At 45.8% G+C, this 19,951-nt stretch overlaps 1 protein-coding gene across 1 annotated transcript in view; it reads right to left on the bottom strand.

The window, feature by feature from the left end:
* si:ch211-274f20.2 (calnexin) overlaps positions 1–7,943 on the bottom strand; it is a 31,178-nt gene extending 23,235 nt beyond the window's left edge. The window contains exon 1 of the mRNA XM_059977222.1: positions 7,776–7,943. The gene's annotated coding sequence lies outside the window, so the exon portion shown is untranslated. The remainder of the gene's footprint in view (positions 1–7,775) is intronic.
* Positions 7,944–19,951: the final 12,008 nt, after the last annotated feature.

Genomic DNA, 19,951 nt, shown 5'->3' with positions numbered 1-19,951 from the left:
TAAAGTGATCACTTATTTAAGGGTTGTTTCATCTATTCAATGGCTGTAACTACGTATGTAGAACATTCCAAAGGGCAATCTGCAATGAGCTCTTGAATAAACTACTGTTGTTTTGAGTTCCATAAGTGTATACATCTACATTATCGGTCATTAAGTTTCCGATAATCGACACACTTTATATGGGTGGAAAGGATGGGATGGCAAGGAAAGACTGCCATCAAAAAGACAAGGTCATGGAGGACATCCAGTGAATGTGTGATTGTACTGATAGGGTAAGACTGAAGACTCACAATTACTTATGACAAGCCCGAGGTGCATGTAAAGGAGTGTTCATATTCAGAAGAAGCCTTTTGCACAAATCATGACCTCCACTTGTTCTTCAACAATAGAAAATAGCGGCTGCAAAATATATACGTATTTTGAATACAGATGCAAGCTCAGCAACTGTTTAGGATGATGCAAAGCTCAGCCAGTACCAGTCCAGTCATTTTGGGCTAATGAAGTGCCGTAGAGATTGTTGCTGGGTCCGTGGTTGTTTGTCATCTATATCAACGATCTGGATGTTAATGTGGTTCACTGGGTCAGGAAATTTGCACATGACACCAAGATTGGGAGTGTCATGGACAGCGAGGAGTTCTATCATGGCTTGCAGAGGGATCTGGACCAGCTGGAAAAATGGGCTGATGGAATATAATGCAGTCAAATGCAAGGCGTTGCACCTCAGTAGGACCAACTAGGGTAGGTCTTACATAGTGAACGGTAGGGCACTGAGTAGTGTGGTAGATCAAAGGGATCTGGGAATACAGGTATATAATTCATTGAAAGTGGTGTCACAGGTAGATAGTGTCATAAAGAAAGATTTGGCACATTGGCCTTCTTAAATCAAAGCATTCAGTACAGTTGGGATGTTATGTTGAAGCTGCCTAGACATTGGTGAGGCCGAATTTAGAATATTGTGTGCAGATTTGGTCACCCACCAACAGGAAAGATGTAAATTATGTTGAAAGAGTACAGAGAAAATTTACAAGGATTTTGCTGGGACTGGAGGGCCTGAGTTATAAGGAAATTGAACAAGTTCGGACTTTATTCCTTGGAATGTAGAAGACTGAGAGGAAATTTGATAGAGGTATACAAAATTATAAGGGGTATATATAGGGTAACTGCAAGCAGGCTTTTTCCACTGAGGTAGGGTGGGACTACAATCAGAGGTCGTGGGTTAAGGGTGAAAGATGAAAAATCTAAGGGAACATGTGGGAAAACCTCTTCACTCAGAGGGTCATGAGAGTTTTGAATGAGCTGCCAGTACAAATGGTTCATGCAAGCTTAGTTTCAACATTTGAGAGAAGCTTGGATGGATACTTGGAGGGCTATGGTCCTGGTGCTGGTCGATGGGAGTAGGCAGTGTAAATGGTTTGGCATGGACTAGATGGGCCAAAGGGTCTGCTTCTGTGCTGTACTTTTCTATGACCCAATGACCCAGTTTATGACAAAGTGGGGGAGCTATTTAATTTTTCCATACAATGTGTGGAAATTACTTTAGGATGAAAACTCAGTCAAAATAGAGAATGAGGCTGAAACGTATGGAAAGAAGCCATAAATATGGGGTACTGTAAGTTTGGAGCCTGTAATTCAGGACAGGAAATTAATGGTTATGTTCTCATTCCAAGGATCTGTGGCAGTATTACAACTTCATTGCGTTCCTGGATACGTGAGTGTGTTAATTAACATTAAGGCATCCTGTCCAGGTTACTAAATTCATAGACCTAATTATTTAAACATGAACATCCACAAAAATAGTCTCTAAAAATGCAAAGGAATTTTGGCTAGAACAGAACATTGGTGTAAATTCAGTACCCATGACAGAAGTAATGACACATTAGTGGCATTGAATTGAAAAGTATAATCAGGACATTGATGTGAATATTTGCTCAATCATGGGAAGGGGAAATGTTTGGCCAGAAATTGAAGAAGGTACCATTTACAAGAAGTACATTAAAGTTGAAGGCTTATTCTGGCAAGATCCTGATAGTAACTGAACAAATTTAATGTATGTTCTCCCACCATGGACAAAGGCAAGACTATTAAGGAAAGTGAGAGATCATATGAACAAACAGACTTTGCTGGGAAAATGCTGAAAGATAGATTAGAAAAATATACAGCATGAAGCATCGTGAGCGTGTCCAAAGGAAGATGTGTTTATGGATTCATACACAGAGATTAAAGGGCAACAAGTACATACACATATCAAGCAAAATGCTAAACTAATGTATTGCAAACATAGACCTGTGCCATTAGCACGAAAGCTCTGGGATGATGAGCTAAAAAGACTGAAATGGTAATTGGTGAACACTTATGACTGGTCATCACCTATGATGGTAGCATCTAAGGCAAATAAAAAGGGCCAGTGCAGTTAATAAACTAATATTTAACGCGATGGTGGATGACAAACAATGCCTTCATTCATGTCTGCATTAGAATAGATCGATCCACTTCATGCTTGTCGCATATTAAATTGTTGGGGGAAGTCTTTATTAAAGCCGCTTCAAGCCCATGCTTAACTGAAGGTAAGCCAGAGAAGCCAACACTGCTTGAAAAGCAGTATCCACAGGAGGTTGTTTTCATTTGCCAACACTGCAGGGGATGCGACACTGCTTGTATGATCCAGGTGATGTCCTACCTGTGATTTCAACAGGGAAGAAAATCTCTGGATGCCTGGGAGCTGTTCAGGCAACATTATCAACAAAAATATCAAGCTTGAAAAAAGGAACATCTTTGTGCAGAAAAAAGCAATTTATTTAGGTCTACAAATGAATGAAAATAGGTTGCAGTCAGTTGAAGAAAATGTTGAGGTCACCATTAGGTCCAGAAAACCCTAAGATATTGCTGTTCTCCAGTCAATTCCAGGAATAATCAGTGCTACATCAGATTTCTACCTTGCCTTAAGTAATCTCTGCTTCAGTCATCAAAGAAAGATGAACCATTGTGGTGGAGGAAAGACCAGTGAAAGGTGTATGAACTGTGTAAGGACAGATTCAAAAGTAGAGTCTTTTGGTGCGTTATGCTAAAATCTGCTTCTGGTTCTTCTAACAATAAGGTTGAGGAACTGATTCGACAAATCATGAGTGGAGGCCATGAGAAATATACCGCTACTGTGCCATTCACACTGATCAAGAGTGGAAAAGACTTCCTTCAGAAGGATGTCCTTGGTACTTGTGTTCTGATATGTTCTGACCATAAGCCTTTGTTGGCATACTGGTGTTACCTGGGATGCAGAGGTGGCCCATCCCTTTGTCCCAATATGACCATCTCATTGAGTGTACTATGCATCTGACCAAATCTCTCAGTGAATGCCTTCCCAAAGTAGAAACAGAGCCACACAGAAGGACTTGACTTACGACAGGCATGAAGTGGACAGATCTATTCAGACATGGGTTTGAATGAAGACATACACCAACTTCATCTCAAACACTGTGTGATTTGTCTATCAACTAAGGTTGCACAAAATGCAGATATAGAATAATGATCCAAAAGAACTTATAGAAGAAGGTCCGCGCAGAACACCTGGGCAAAGAAGTGGCAGATGGAGCACAGGTCAGTGTATGGTCATGCATGTTGGTAGAAGAAATGAAGGCAAAGACTATTTACTAAACAGGGCACAAATTCAGAAATTGGAAGTGCAAAGGGACTTGGAGTCCTAATGCGGGATTCCCTAGGAGGGAACTTGCAGGTCGAGTCAATATTAAGAAAGGCAACTTCAGTGCTAACGTTCATTTCAAAGATGACTAGAAAATAGGAACACAAGAGATTCTGCAGATGCTGGAAATCCAGAGTAATACACACAAAATGGAGGAACTCAGCAGGTCTGCTAGTCATCTATGGAGAGAAATAAATACACTCATCCCCATAGGGAGCAACAACTTCAAATTTCTGCATTTGAAGTTCGAATTTGCGAAAAGGAGCTGAGGCTCCTTTTGGATCCCCCTAACTGCCTCACTCTCAGTCACACCTTGTCCCTGGCCACAGATATTTGAAGTAGTTAATCTAATGGGTGTGACTGCCTTCTAAAATATCGCATTGTAGGAAGGCAGCATCCGTCATCAGAGATCCTCACCACCCAGGTCATGCTCTCTTCTCGCTGCTGTCATCAGGCACAAGACCCTCAGTACTCATATCACCAGGTTCAAGAACAGTTACCACCCCTCAACCATCAGGCTCTTGAATAAAGAGGGATAACTACACTCACTTGCCCATTCATTGAGATGTTCTCACAATCAATGATCTCATTTTAAGGACTCTTTATCTCATGTGCTCATTATTTATTGCTAATTACTTATATTTGCATTTGAACAGCTTGTTGTCTTTTGCACTCTGGTTAATCTTTCCTTGATCCTGTTACAGTTACTATTCTATAGATTTGCTGAGTATGCCCGCAGGAAAATGAATCTCAGGATTGTCTATGGTGACATATATGTACTTTGATAATTATCATTACTTTGAACATTCTACTGTTTTATATTCCATGTGAAAACCGAACATTTGGTTAAATTTGTAGAAATAAATGTTACACCAATTTATTTTCCACAAATTGGAAGCAGTGCAGTAGGCAGAATATTAGCTATCAGGCCATCAGCACTTCTAAGGACTGTGTTTCAGAGTTGCTGTCTGGATGACGAGATACTGAATAAATGACACGGATTTTGAGCTCTTGGTTTCCCACATGTACAAACCTACACAGAGCAATGGACTTCAATAGAGAACGAGAGCGTCCTGAGAACACATGCTTTATGGTGTACCCGAGTTCAATTGAAACAAGGTTCAAGTCTCTTCTTCCCAATATATTGTCACTCCAAGACTACACTGCAAATCATCCAGACGATTCTGTAACCTGGATATATGATTCACATCACCATTAAGAATGAATGACAATCTTTAAGATGTAAAGGAGGCAATGTGAAAACACAGATTGACTTTTCAGATCCATCTGAAGAATACTGTGCTGTTTAAATACCTAACAGTTTCAAACTCTAGTCGTTTTCTTGAAGTGAAAGCTGGTAATGTTAACACAAGGGACCTGAGTAAACAAGGAAAACGATAACCAATGATGAATGCCAGATTGGTTGGGAGGCTTGAGAAGGAAGACTGGTGAATAAAGTGGTTATTTCATGTGAGATGACTACCTAACCTGCTGAGTTCCTCCATTTTGTGTGTATTACTCTGGATTTCTGTGGGGAACTACATATACCTGTCTGGACACGCCCCCCCCCCTTGCTGACTGCTCCTGTGGCTCCTCCCACAGACGACTGGAGGTGATATAAAGGCGATTGGAGGCACTGCTCCTCCCTCAGTCTCCAGGATGTTGTGTGATGGTCTCTTGCTGCTGACTGCTCTCTTCCAGCTAATAAAAGCCTATCTCTCACCTCACGTCTCCGAGAGTTATTGATGGTGCATCAATTTCCAGCATCTGCAGAATCTCTTGTGTTTTTAACCTTGTTTTTATCTTCTAGTCATCTTGAAATGAATGTTAGCACTGAAGTTGCCTTTCTTAAATTAGACTGGTGAATAAAGTGGTTATTTCATGTGAGAGGTTAAAATTAAAAGGGCTAAATTTAATCCAAAATTGATCTTGTGTATTTGTGAAGAGTATTTTCTACAGATTTCCACTCAAGCTCCCTCAATGAAATTAGGTCTGGTATGAACTGGTATGATCAGTCTGAATTTAAGCAATACTATATTAAAAATGCATTAAAATGTATTCCTTGTTGTATACAAAATAGATGCATCAGAGAAAGTAAGCATTTTAAATCAGCGTTGATCCACAAATATGCTCAAAATATTCAGCATATCAGTATGTTGTATGAGGAGAAAGAGCAGGTGTTAATGTTTCGGGTAGAAGATCTCTCATCAAAACTATTGGATTTCATTTAAATCAATGATGATGACATTTACAATATACAAAAAAAGTCAGGCTGGGGTATACCAGTGAATTCCTTATATCTTCAAAAGAAATTCTTGACCTTTCGGAATGTATAGATATAATATACTACAAATACAAGAAATCTGAAAAGAATACAGAAAATGTTCAAAATATTTAACAATGAGGCAGCTTCTGTGGTGAGACAAAAAATAAATACTTAAGGTAGATGATGTTTCATAAGAACTCAGATGTTACCTGAGTTGGTTGGGTATTTCCAAAATGACGAAGAGTTTTCAACCTAGAACTTCACATCTATTTCTCTTTCCACACATGCTGTCTGATCCCCCTGAGTATTTCTGGCATTTTATGTCCATAATTTTCTGATTTATTTCAAAATATGTTATTAATGTACGTGGGCCCAAAAGACAATTGGTGCCTTCTATACATTGGTTATATACACTGTCAAATTACAGTCAGGCAGACATTTTAAAAGTCTGCTTTAATTGACAGCATGGGAAAGGGACTTCACAACTGGAATAGCTATGTTTCAGTGCAAAATAATCCATATCATTGTTAAAAATTGTCACTTTCTGTGGGGAATTTCAGTTCACATCTACTGTGTAAGTACATTAAATTCACACAGTTCAATTAGTTTCAGTGGTGGGTCAGACAATGAGTGGAAAGGCTAAGGGCAGAGGGAGAGTACAATTTAGCCAACAACTTTTGTTTATCTGTGATTAATCTCACGTTCAGATTCCAAGATATTAATAGATTATATCCATTGCTTTAGTTATAGCTTGTTATCATCCAGTATTAACTTTTCTCCCAATCTCTTCACAGCTTTAATGCTTGTTCTCTCTTCCTAATAAACAATATGTTCTAATTAAATCAACTTGAATGCGTGAAAGGTGGATGCCCCTTTTGACAGAAGTCAGTGCCTGCCCTTCACTAACAACCCAGGGTAGTTCTGGAGAAGGTGCACACACTGTCTGCCTGTTATCTTCAGAGCAGTATATACTGTTAACAATGGCAACACAAGTGAATCTGCAGATGCTGGAAATAAATAAAAAACACAAAATGCTGGCAGAACTCAGCAGGCCAGACAGCATCTACGGGACGAGGTAATAATGCTGTTGATGAGGCCACATGCAGGTTGATGGAGCAATACCTTATCTCCCGCCTAGGTAGCCTCCTTCCGGCCGGCATGACCATCCAACTCACTGACCTCCGTTGATACCCCTGCCCCCCCCCTTACCCCCATCCCTATCTATAATTTTAGTCTGGGTCTCTTTCTCTCTCTTTTCCCCCCTCACTATAATCTCCCCCCAGCACTACCTTTCTTTCTCTTTTATTTCCCATAATTCTCCACCTTCCCCCCTAGCCCATTTCCCTCCAGCCTATCACTTCCCAGCATCCCTCCCCCCACTTCTTATCCCCTCTCCACCATCCCATGTTACTTCACTCCTGATGAAGAGTTTCGGCCTGAAACCTCGTCACTACCTCCTCCCATAGATGCTGTCTGACCTGCTGAGTTCTGCCAGCATTTTGTGTTTTTATTTTATACTGTTAACAATATTGTTATTGATAAGTTTACTTCATTTTAGATTGTATTTTCTTTATTATTTCCAAGTCTATAAAACCATGTATTACGTTTGGTTATTTTATCAAAGATACTAATAAAAAGCTGTATATTTAAACACTTGCTGAGACAATAGAACATATTTCTGCAGAAACCCTAGGGGATACTTGTCTCCCTGGTGAGAAATGTCTTCCTTCTCTTGCCTCCAACATCTTGTAAAAACAAGAAGTGATTGCACATCAATATAGCTATTAAATTACATAGAATAGGAACATTACTCACCCACTGTTTCATATAAGGAGCTTAGTAAGGGAAGGAACAATATTCTGCACCTACATTTAGTGCTACTTCTTGACAGAAAGTGTTTTGGGCCCTGGCTGTTTTCAGCTCCCCTATGTGAAAGCCTTGTTGTACAGAACTTCCAGCTTCTCAACCTTTGCCCCCGGCAACCAGAGGAACCTTTCACCAGGTGGAGTCATGGCAACCAGCCAAGAATGGAACATGCAGCAAGATTGTTCTCCTCATTCTTTGGCAATGAGGCTCACTTACATTAATAATTGTTACTTACTTTCAAGTAGTCTCTCACACTGATACAAATTAATGTATTTGCCTGTCAATTCACTCCTCTTATTAAACCACAATAATTTCACTCATCACATCGACAGACTGAATCTTCCAGACATATCTGGTGAAAATGGCTCCTAGTTACCTTCTGTATTGGAGAAATCACGTAGGTGCTAACTTCCACTCAAGATTTTTTTCATGATATTACACCATTCTACTTTACAAAAGGACCACTGGCCAATTTGATGGCCAATTTATCTGGCAAATGATATTTACAATACAGAGGCTTCCCAGTACCTCGTGTGGCCTGGGTGACGGAACAACCGTACATATAATGCACACCGGAAGTAAAACCCTGCTGATCCCGGAACCTGCCTCTTCTTACCAACAGCTTCCTGATTAGTATTAACCTACTTTCAATAGACATTACAACACTTCTCCCCCTTTAAAATCTAACATTCCCCGAATATAAAAGAACTGGGAAATAAAAACAGTGGTATCATTAGCAACAGATTACCAATACTGTGGGGAACCACATATACCTGTCTGGACATGCCCCCCGCTGACTGCTCCTGTGGCTCCTCCCACAGACCCCTGTATAAAGGCGATCAAGGCCTGAGCCCGGCCTCTCAGTCTCCAGGATGTAGTATGGTGGTCACTCACTGCTGGTTCCTTCTTCCAGTCAATAAAAGCCGATATCTCGCCTTACGTCTCAGAGTGAGTTATTGATGGTGCATCAAAGGCGATTGGAGGCACTGCTCCTCCCTCAGTCTCCAGGATGTTGTGTGGTGGTCTCTTGCTGCTAATAAAAGCCTATCGTTCACCTCCCGTCTCCGAGAGTTATTGATGGTGCTGTGGTGACCCACTTCCTAGCGCACTCGAACCGGCTCACAAATAGCCAGCGCGCCGGCACAAAGGCCAGTCCCAAAAGGGCTCCAGGTCTGCTTCACCAACAAAGGGAAAAGCCTGCGGGGGACTGTGAGTACGTGCCCCCTACAGCATCCGGACTCAGGGAGGGTGGGATCAGGGAGGCTTTAAAGCAAGGCTGTGAAGTTCGAATAAAATCTTTCTTTAACTGCAGTTTACCGACTCCGTGTCATCATTTTAGCGCTGCGTGTAGCACACTGCTACAGTGCATCAATTTTATTAGCAGCATTTTAAAACATGGAGAGCATTTTACGACCCGTCAGATTGGATATTAACCCTCAATCTCCGGAAGCCAACATCGCTTTTGAACTCTGGTTTGCTTGCTTCCAATCGTACCTGGAAGAGATTCGTGTGACCGAGCCTGCAATGATGCACAAAATTCTCCTCTCCAGGGTTAGTCCGCGGGTCTACTCCCTGATCAGAGACCTGCCAACCTACCAAGGGACACTGGATGCCCACAAAAGACAATACCTGCAGCTGGTGATCACAGTCTACGCAAGACATCACTTAGCGACACGGCGGCAGCAGGCCGGAGAGTCGAGCGCTGAGTTTGTCCGGGCCCTACAGACACTCGTGCAGGCCTGCGACTGCAGGGGACTGACGGCGGAACAGCATGCGGAGCTGCTAGTAAGAGACGCCTTCGTTAGGGGGATCAGGTCAGTGTACGTGCGCCAGCAGCTGCTGGAACACGCTGATCTTACCTTATATTTGGCGATCGAGCTGGCCGACATGCTGGAGGCCGCTCTGCACAATGCTGACGCTGTCCAGGTGCGCGATCTCCCGCTGGTCCCATGGACGCCACAGACCCTGCAACCCGCCAGTGAATTGACCTCAGCTGCTGCCAGTCACGAGTCCGTGAAGTCCCCGCAACCCAGCGTATTGACCTCAGCTGCTGCCATTCGCAAGTCCGTGAAGTCCCCGCAACCTGCCAGCGAGTCGACCTCGGCTGCTGCCAGTCACAAGTCCGCGCAGTGTTACTTCTGTGGACTCGAAAAGCACCCCCGAAAACGCTGCCCGGCCCAAGAAGCTACCTGCTCCAGCTGCGAGAGAAAGGACCATTTCGCCAAGGCCTGTAAATCCAAACCACGAGCGGGGTCAAGCAGCGTCTCTGGCGAGTCATGGGGGTGGTCATCTTTGTCGGCGCCACCTCGCCCCGCCCCGACCCACGGGTGCTTATCAAGCACCAAGACGGCAGTTCAACTCTGGCCTCCGTGACCCTTGACCAAAGCGCCCCACACCAGCTTGCAAGGTCAATGATGGACATCCTGGTGGAGGGGCACAGGACTAGCTGCCTGTTTGACACGGGCAGCACTGAGAGTTTTATTGACCCGGACACGGTGCAACGCTGTGGACTCGTGACACAGCCGGTAAGCCAGAGGGTCACCATGGCTTCTGGATCATATTCCACAGACATCCGGGGGCGTTGTGTAGCGACATTGGTGGTGCAGGGCACAGAATATCGGAACTTTGCACTATTGGTCATGCCTCAACTGTGCGCACCTGTGCTATTGGGGCTCGACTTCCAGAGCCACCTCAAAAGTGTGACAATGGAGTATGACAGGCCCCACCCACCACTCACTGTCAGGAATCCTCAGTTTTGTGGGACTTCATCATATACCCCGCTACTGACCACACACACACACCGACCCGCACATCCCACCCAGCACCATGCCAACAGCTGCGCTACTGACACCACTTGCAGCCTCTCCACCCTCAAGATCCCTCCCCCACCGCTGTTCGCCAACCTGACCCCCGACAGTAAACCTGTGACAACTAAAAGCAGGAGGTACAGCGCGGGGGACAGGGCCTTCTTTAAGTCGGAGGTGCAGCGACTGCTCAGGGAGGGGATCATTGAGCCAAGCACAAGTCCTTGGAGGGCCCAGGTGGACTTTGTTTGGACCGGGCAGAAAAATAGGATGGTCATGGACTATAGCCAGACCATCAATAGGTTCACGCAGCTTGACATTTACCCCCTACCCTGCATCGCAGATATGGTCAACCAGAAAGCTCAGTACAAGGTGTACTTGACCATAGATCTGAAATCCGCTTAACACCAGTTCCCCATCTGCCCGGAGGACTGCCCCTACACCGCCTTCGAGGCGGGCGGCAGGCTCTATCACTTCCTGCGCGTCCCCTTCGGTGTCACGAATGGTGTCACGAAATGGACGGATGATGGACCAGTGCCAACTGAAAGCCATGTTCCCTTATCTGGATAACATTACCATCTTCGGTCACGACTGGCAGGATCACAACACCAACCTCCAATGATTTTTCCAAGCGGCCAAAGCTCTTAACCTCACCTGCAACAGGGACAAGTGTGTGTTGGGAACCACCCGACTTGCTATCCTTGGGTATGTCGTGGAGAACGGGGTCATTGGCCCTGACCCCGACCGTATGCTCCCCCTGTTGGAACTCCCTCTTCCTACCACCCTTGGAGCCCTCAAATGGGGCCTGGGCTTCTTTTCCTATTACGCCCAATGGGTCCCTCACTACGCAGACAAGGCCCGCCCCCCGGTCAAGTCCACTGCATTCCCTTCCAAGTAGAGAGTGACGCTTCTGACTTCGCGCTGGTTGCTACCCTCAATCAGGCAGGAAGGCCGGTAGCATTCTTCTCTCGTACCCTTCAAGGCTCTGAAATTCGGCACTCCGTGGTGGAGAAAGAAGCCCAGGCCATAGTGGAAGCTTTTAGGCACTGGAGACACTATCCCACCAGCAAAAAGTTCACCTTGCTGACACAACCAGCACTCGGTTGCGTTCATGTTCAGCAACCAACAGTGGGGCAAAATCAAAAATGATAAAATTTTGAGGTTGAGAATAGAACTCTCCACCTACAACTATGATATCCTGTACCGGCCTGGAAGGCTCAATGAGCCCCCTGATGCCCTATCCCGGGGAGCTTGTGCTAGCGCACAGCTTGACCAGCTATACGCCCTTCATGCAGATCTTTGCCACCCGGGGGTCACCCAATTTTACCATTTCGTGAAAGCCCAGAACCTGCCTTACTCCCTTGAGGACATCAGGACGATGACCAGGGACTGCCAAGTCTGCGCTGAGTGCAAACCACACTTCTACCGTCCTGAAAAGGCACAACTTATCAAGGCCACTCGCCCCTTTGAGTGACTGAGTGTCGACTTTAAGGGCCCCTTTCCCTCCACTGACCACAATGTCTACTTTCTCAACATAATCCACGAGTACTCGCGGTTCCCCTTTGCCATCCTGTGCCCCGATACCATTGCCACGTCCGTCATAAAAGCCCTGCGCCAGCTCTTCACTCTGTTCGGATATCCCCGCTATATCCACAGTGACAGAGAGTCCTCGTTTATGAGTGACGAGCTGCGCCAGTACCTGCTGGCTAGGGGTATTGCTACTAGTAGGACCACGAGTTATAATCCCCGGGGAAATGGACAGGTGGAGAGGGAGGATGCCACGGTGTGGAAGGCCACACTCTTAGCCCTTCGGTCAATGGGATTGCCGGTCTCTTGCTGGCAGGAGGTCCTCCCCGAGGCACTCCACTCTATCCGTTCCTTGTTATGTACGTCCACCAATGCCACCCCTCATGAGCAACTCTTTTCTTTTTCCAGGAAGTTGGCCACTGGGACCACCCTACCAGCTTGGCTGATGTTCCCAGGGCTAGTGCTGCTCTGGAAACATGTGAGGAGCAATAAATACTCCCCGATGGTCGAGAGGGTTCACCTACTACATGCGAACCCCCAGTATGCCTACGTGGTCTTACTTGATGGGCAGGAGGACACGGTCTCCGTCCGCGACCTGGCACCCGCAGGAGCACCAGACCCCTACACTGAACACTCCACGATGACTATGAACCCCGTACCCACCGAGGTGTATACCCAAGAGACACCGCACACACCAAGCCCTACACAGACTCCTCACAACACTCCCATACCGGGCGCCTCACACACGGATGAGGGATTACTGACGCCTAATGGGCTGACACCTCAAGTCAGGCCAGAACCAGCACAACCAACATCACCTGTGCAATCACCACTGGTGCTACGTAGATCGCAGCGACAGACTCGACTGCCTGATAGTCTTAACCTGTAAATATACTTGTAAGAAACTTTGCCCTGTGGGGACTTTCTTTTGAAACAAAGGTGGGGGGGGGGGGGGTGAATGTGGTAAACTATGTATACCTGTCTGGACACGCCCCTCCGCTGACTGTTCCTGTGGCTCCTCCCACAGACCCCTGTATAAAGGCGATTGGAGACACTGCTCCCCCCTCAGACTCCAGGATGTTGTGGTCACTTTTGCTGCTAATAAAAGCCTATCGTTCACTTCCCGTCTCCGAGAGTTATTGATGGTGCATCAGATACAAAACGCATGAAAAAGTGGCAAATTCAACATTCAATCTAACAACAAAAAAACTATCCAATCAAAGATTCAGTCTGTCAGGAGGTTTGGGAGGGCTCAGTGATCTACGCACTACCCCCGGTGACCCAGCAGGCACCGCTGGTGAAGATGTTTTGGGTGGATCTGGTGTTGGGGGTCTGTGTGTCCATGTGAGAATGTCCATCCTCTTTGGTGGACTCTGCCCCCTCTGCCAGTGTGCCTCCCTCTAACAAAGTCACTGGTGGACATGCTTCCACAGTAGTCTGTCTCACCATTGGAAACTTCATGCAACTGTCTCCCTCTGAGCCGGAATCATGACGCAGGCGCACATGGTCCTGATGTCTGTGGAAAACACACTCATCAGTCAGCTTAACAACATAGGAGACTGGACCACTCTGCTTGAGAATAACCCCAGTTAGCCATTGCTGATTGTTGCTACTGCTGAAGTTTCTCACATAGACATTGTCATCCGGTTCAAACTGTCTCTCTCCCGCATGTTGATATGTCCGTCCTTCTGCTCCTCCTGCTTTCTCTCCACTTTTGCCTTCATGTCCGGGCGCAGCAGGTCCATCTCTGCTGGAGTGCGTGCAGTCGTAGTCTGTGGCATGAAGCGGTGTTTAAACAGGAAGCGTGAAAGCCGGGAACTAAGAGAGTCCCCTGTCATCCGCTTCAGGCCTTCCTGCACTGTCTGAGCAGCCCGCTCAGCCAAACCATTTGAGGCTGACAATGTGAGAGCCCAACGCTGTATCCTGGCTGAGGCTAGTGGTGGGATGCATCTGGTCTCACTGAACAGGCTCATTAGTGGTTTATGGTCCATATACATTGTGAATACACATCCATAGAGGTACTGATGAAAGCATTATGAAGGACCCCACACACCCCTTGATGCACCATCAATAACTCACACCGAGACGTAGGCGAGATATCGGCTTTTATTGACTGGAAGAAGGAACCAGGAGTGAGTGTCTATCATACAAGGTCTTGGAGACTGAGGCCGAGCTTCAGGCCGCAGGTCTCCTTTATACAGGGGCCTGTGGGAGGAGCCACAGGAGCAGTCAGCAGGGGCGTGTCCCGACAGGCACATAGTTCACCACACCCCTCACACAAACTCTTCTCCCTCCTGCCGTCTGGGAAAAGGCTCCGAAGCATTCGGGCTCTCACGACCAGACTATGTAACAGTTTCTTCCCCCAAGCTATCAGACTCCTCAATACCCAGAGCCTGGACTGACACCTTACTGTCCTATTGTCCTGTTTATTATTTATTATAATACCTGCACTGTTTTGTGCACTTTATGCAGTCCTGGGTAGGTCTGTAGTCTAGTGTAGTTTTTTTTTAATTCTGTGTTGTTTTTTACATAGTTCAGTCTAGTTTTTGTAGTGTGTCATGTAACATCATGGTCCTGAAAAACATTGTTTCATGACTTGACTTGACTTGTTTGACCGCAAAAACAATAGCCAGACCTTCTTTGTCTGGCTGTGAATATCCCTTCTCAGCAGCCGTCAGGGTTCGTGAAGCAAAACCAATAGGCTTCTCTGAACGGTCCTCCGTTACTTGTGAGAGAACTGCCCCGACTCCATAGGGTGAAGCATCGCATGAAAGGGTGATCTCCTTGTCTGGGTCATAGTGAACGAGCAGCTTCGCTGAGTGCAGGAGTTCTTTCATTTCATTGAAAGCTTCCTCCTGCTCTCCACCCCACCGCCACTTAGTGTCATGGTGAAGCAGCTTTTACAGTGGGGCCAAAACCTTTGAGAGGTCGGGAAGAAAATTGCCACAATAATTCACTGGGCCCAAAAACGATCTGAGTTCAGTGACGCTCTTGGGGCTTGTGGCCTCCCTGATAGCTCTCACTTTGTCCACCACTGGGCAAAGCCCCTCAGCTGTGATCTTCTGTCCCAGGTAGGTCACACTCAGAGCCAGGAACACACATTTTCCGTGTTTCCACCACAGCCCTGCATCTGAGAGTCTCTTCAGCACCTGTTCTAAGTTAGATAGATGCTCCCCCTCCGTGGCTCCCGTGATCAAAATATCATCAAGATCCACTGCTACATGCGGAATCCCCTGCAGCAAAGAGTCCATTGTCCTTTGGAAAATGGTGGGGCAAGACGCCACTCTAAACACCAGGCGATTGTATTTGAATAATCCCTTGTGCGTATTGATGGTGACGTGTTCCTTTGAGCAGCAGCTGTTGGTAGGCATGGCTCATGTCCAGCTTTGTGAACAGTTTACCCCCTGACAGGGTCGCAAACAGATCATCCACCTGTGGCAATGGGTACTCCTTCAGCTTAGAGACCTGATTCACCGTAAGCTTGTAGTCCCCACATATCCTCACTGTTTTATCTGCCTTCAACACTGGAACAATGGGAATCGCCCACCTTGAAAACTGGATGGGTTCAATGATGCTCAGCCCCTGTAAGCATACCGGCTCTGCCCTGACTTTGCCTTTCATGGCATAGAGCACTGACCTGGGCTTAAAAAAAACGTGGTGTGGCCTCAGGATCGGCATGGAGTTCCACGGTCACACCCTTCAGTGTGCCCAGCTCGTCCCTGAAAACGTCACTATACCGCTGCAGAATGTCCTCCGTCGTGCGTGCATACTTAATTTCACGCCAGTTGAGCCAGATTTTGTGAAGCCAAACGCGGCCCAAAAGACTGGGCCCACTGCCCTTAGCTATCACCAGCCTGGCTTCAGCCTTCTGACCCCTGGCTGAAATATCCATGTATAATACCCCTCAATGAGGTATGGGCTGCCCCGTATAGGTCCTGAGTTGGAGCTTAGATGGTCTGATGGGAGGCATCCCCATGTCCTCCCGTAGGTCTCTTCACTAATGTCCGATGCAGTAGCCCCTGAATCAATCTCAAACTTAATGTCCTTTCCATTGACAGTGACAGTGGCATAATATGGTTCAGGTGGTCCCTCATCCATTTCCACCCCAAACATGTCAAAGGCACACACTGCCTCTTCGTCTGCCTCTCCTAGGTGGCGTGTGGCTGCCTGAGTCTGCTGAGCTTTGCCCTGCCCAGGCTTAACCTCACCCTTTATGCTCCTGCACTGTTTAACTAAATGTCCCTTCTTGCTACAAGCATGGCAGACAGTATCTTTGAATTTACAAACATTTGCATAGTGCGTTCCTCCACACCGAAAACACTCCGGCCGCTTTTCCTGTCTACCAGTCTCCCTCCTGACCTGGAGCACTGCCACTGACTGCGACCCCCCCATATCCTTCCTGTATATCCTTGGCATTATTAGCAGCCATCTCCATGCCTTGGGCAATCTCGAGGGCTGTTTTGAAAGTCAATGGTGGGGTTTCCCCCAACAAACGGCATTGGACGGCGTCATTATTAATACCGCAAACTAATCAATCACGAAGCATGTCATCCAACCCTGCTCCGAAATCGCAATGCTCCGATAGCTGCCGAAGCTTGGCCACAAAATCGCCCACAGGCTGACCTGGCTTCTGGACATGGCTGTGAAACTTGAACCGTTGGACTATCACCGAAGGCTGCGGATTGTGGTGGTTCCCCACGAGCTTGACCAGTTCATCGTATGGAATTTCTCCCGGTTTCTGCAGTGTGGCTAAGTTCCTAAACAGCTTGTAAGTCTTTGCCCACAAACACTCAGGAGAATAGATCGCTTCTAAGCCTCCTCAGTAATTCCATTAGCACAGAAAAAGTGTCCCAGCCTTTCCTTATACTCCAGCCAGCCCTCGGCTCCCTCCACAAATTCACCGACACAGCCATTTGAACGCGAGGCTCCTCGTCCACTCACAGCTCCTGCTCAAAAATTGCTGACCAGTCCACAAAACCAGTTCACCTCGTTGCCAAAAATATGTGGTAACTTCTACTTTACAGAAAGACCACTCGACAACTTGATGGCCAAAAGAACATCTTTATCTGGGACGGCAAATGATATTTACAATACAGAGGCTTCCCGGTACCTCGTGCAGCCTGGGTGACAGAACCACCGTACATATAATGTACACCGGAAATCAAAAGCCCTGCTGACCCCGGAACCTGCCTCTCGTTACCAACAGCTTCCCGATTAGTATTAACTAATACTCACATTACAACAATCAGAGTCATCTGAATACTGTGCTCCTGTCAGGTATAAAAACACCCACTCACTTGCACGTATTAATTTGTTTTTCTCAAGCTGGGATTTGATTTTCCATAGCCTGTTAAATTTAAAATATTGTCCTTTTTGAAGAGTTCCCATGTTCCTGCCCTCTTAGATTGATCCTATCCTTTCCAGGCATCCATTTTGGTACGTCACTGAGAAACTGGACTCTCCAGCTTCCCTCCGCCACATGGTTGGTGACAGAGCTTTGTTCTCAGTGCCTCCTGTCTGCAACTGAGCGATATGGGATCTGTGGAAAGCCTTCCTCTCCCTGCTGCCCTCTGCTTCCTTTTAGCAGGGTGAAAATGACATGTGCTCATTCAATGGAGGAAGAGCATTCGATGAGGGTGCCAGGCTGCGGTGGGAAGTCAGACTGACAGACAGAAAGATACAAATATAATGCATTGAGTAAGAGTAGAGCAGAGTTACAGTGAGTTCAAGGGCTGGTGATGTAGGTAAAGCACACCCTGCCTTGAATCAATGAACGGTGTAGTGTCACTGGAGAACCCAGGCACGCCTCTTGCCACAGTTTTATGTGATCAACTTGTTCCTCCAGTTGTTTCTCACTGTAATTTCTAATCTAAATGATCCTCATCTAATCTAAATAAGGTACTTGCTGATCATGACACCAGAGTGTTGGTCTGGATTTTTGTGCAAATGGCCTGGAGTGGGATTTAGACAATAGACAATAGGTGCAGGAGTAGGCCATTCAGCCCTTCGAGCCAGCACCACCATTCAATGTGATCATGGCTGATCATCCACATTTGAACCAGAAGTCTTATCACTAAGCCATGGATGACATTTGTGTTAACTGAGAATTCATTAAAGTTGGGCATCAGAATATGTTCATAAGACCATAAGATACAGGGTTTATTTCCTCTCAATCTCAATATTCTGCCTCTTTTCTATAATCTATGGCACCCTGACTAACAAGAACCTATCAACCTCCATTTTAAATATACCTAGTGACTTGGTCTCCACACCTGTCTGTAGCAATTGTTACATATCACGTGGGTATCTTGTGACTGTCACATGACCATGATGTAATTGAGTATCTGGTGAGCGTGATGTAATGGTCTTGTGATGGTGGATTGATGTATTTTCCCGCCAGTGTGAGGTCACATGATGTAATTATCCTGCCAGTGTGAGGTCACGTGATGGCCTGTTTTCAACAGGTATAACATGGGGAAAGCCTTCTGTGACGCAGGAGTTTTTGTTGGGACATCGTATAAGTTGGCCATTACTCTGTTATGCTGTGTATTTGGTTTCATGATGCAGTTTTGTTTTAAAGTGGAGTTTTGATTCTTACTGTAAGGTACATTGTCGTTGTGCCGGCAGTTTTGAAAATCTCTGCCAGTTATGTTTGATGTCTCTTCGATTTAATTTTAAAGTCTAAGTATTGGAGAGCGAAGGTTTACCGAGGTACGGAAACCCGAAGGATCGAGTAAAGTTGGTGTAGTCGGCGGTAATACAGGATTGACCTTATTTAATCCTCATTCATGGAGGTAGCCCCTGCATGGTGAAAGCAGAAAGGGCTGGGCGTAGTGTTATTCGTCAAGGGAAAGTCAGTTCCTTCAAGCCATTTATATTTCCTTCATTGTGAATCCTTTGGGCAAGGCATATTTCCGCTGGGATCAGCAGTAACATCACATCGTCGAGGAATTTGTTATTTCAGGGAAGTCTCTCCTAATTGACTGTAAATCATTTGGAAATTTGCATTTACCATTTGAACTGTGAACTGTGTTCACATTTATCGCTTTAATAACTGTTCGAGTTGCTGTATAGCAGTTAACCTGATTAAGTTAGTTGTTTGTTTACTTTTTATTTTTATTGAGCAGCGTTTAATAAATGTTTCATTTGTTTATAAAAAACCTGTCTCAATTCCATATTCATTGTTGCCGTATTGTAACACAATAAATTTCACAGATTCACCATCCTCTGGCTAAAGAAGTTCCTCCTCATCTCTGTTCACAGGGGACATCCTTTTATACTGGTTTTAGATTCTCCCACTACTGAAACATCCTCTCCATGCCCACTCTAATCAGGCTGTCCAAACCCAACCCCTTCCATCTCCACAGTGCCCTGATAGAATCTTTTGGCGCCATAGTAACATAGCGGTTAGCATGACGGTATTGCAGCTCGGAGACTGGCATTGGAGATTGGAGCTCAATTCCGGCATCCTCTGTATGCAAGTTTATATGTTCCTTCCCGTGAAAGTGTTGGTTTCCTCTGGGTACTCTGGTCTCCTCCTACAGTTCAAAGATGTACCAGCTAGTAGGTTAATTGGTCATTGTAAATTGTCCTGTGATTAGGCTAGGGTTGAATTGGTGGGTTGCTGGGCCGGGAGGGCCTGTTCGGCACGAAATAAATAAAAATCTTAAATTGCAAGATGCTGGACATTATTACAATGTTCTATGTTCATTGCTGCCCTCTTGTGGCAAGTAACTATACAACGGTTTGATTTGCTGTGTTCTGATGATGACTACTGTTTCCAGCAAGGTCCTT

The sequence above is a fragment of the Hypanus sabinus genome, chromosome 8 (assembly GCF_030144855.1).
Source record: "Hypanus sabinus isolate sHypSab1 chromosome 8, sHypSab1.hap1, whole genome shotgun sequence".
Lineage (NCBI taxonomy): Eukaryota > Metazoa > Chordata > Chondrichthyes > Myliobatiformes > Dasyatidae > Hypanus > Hypanus sabinus.
The sequence above is the reverse complement of the archived record's forward strand: the minus strand, read 5'-3'. Positions and strand labels throughout refer to the sequence as shown.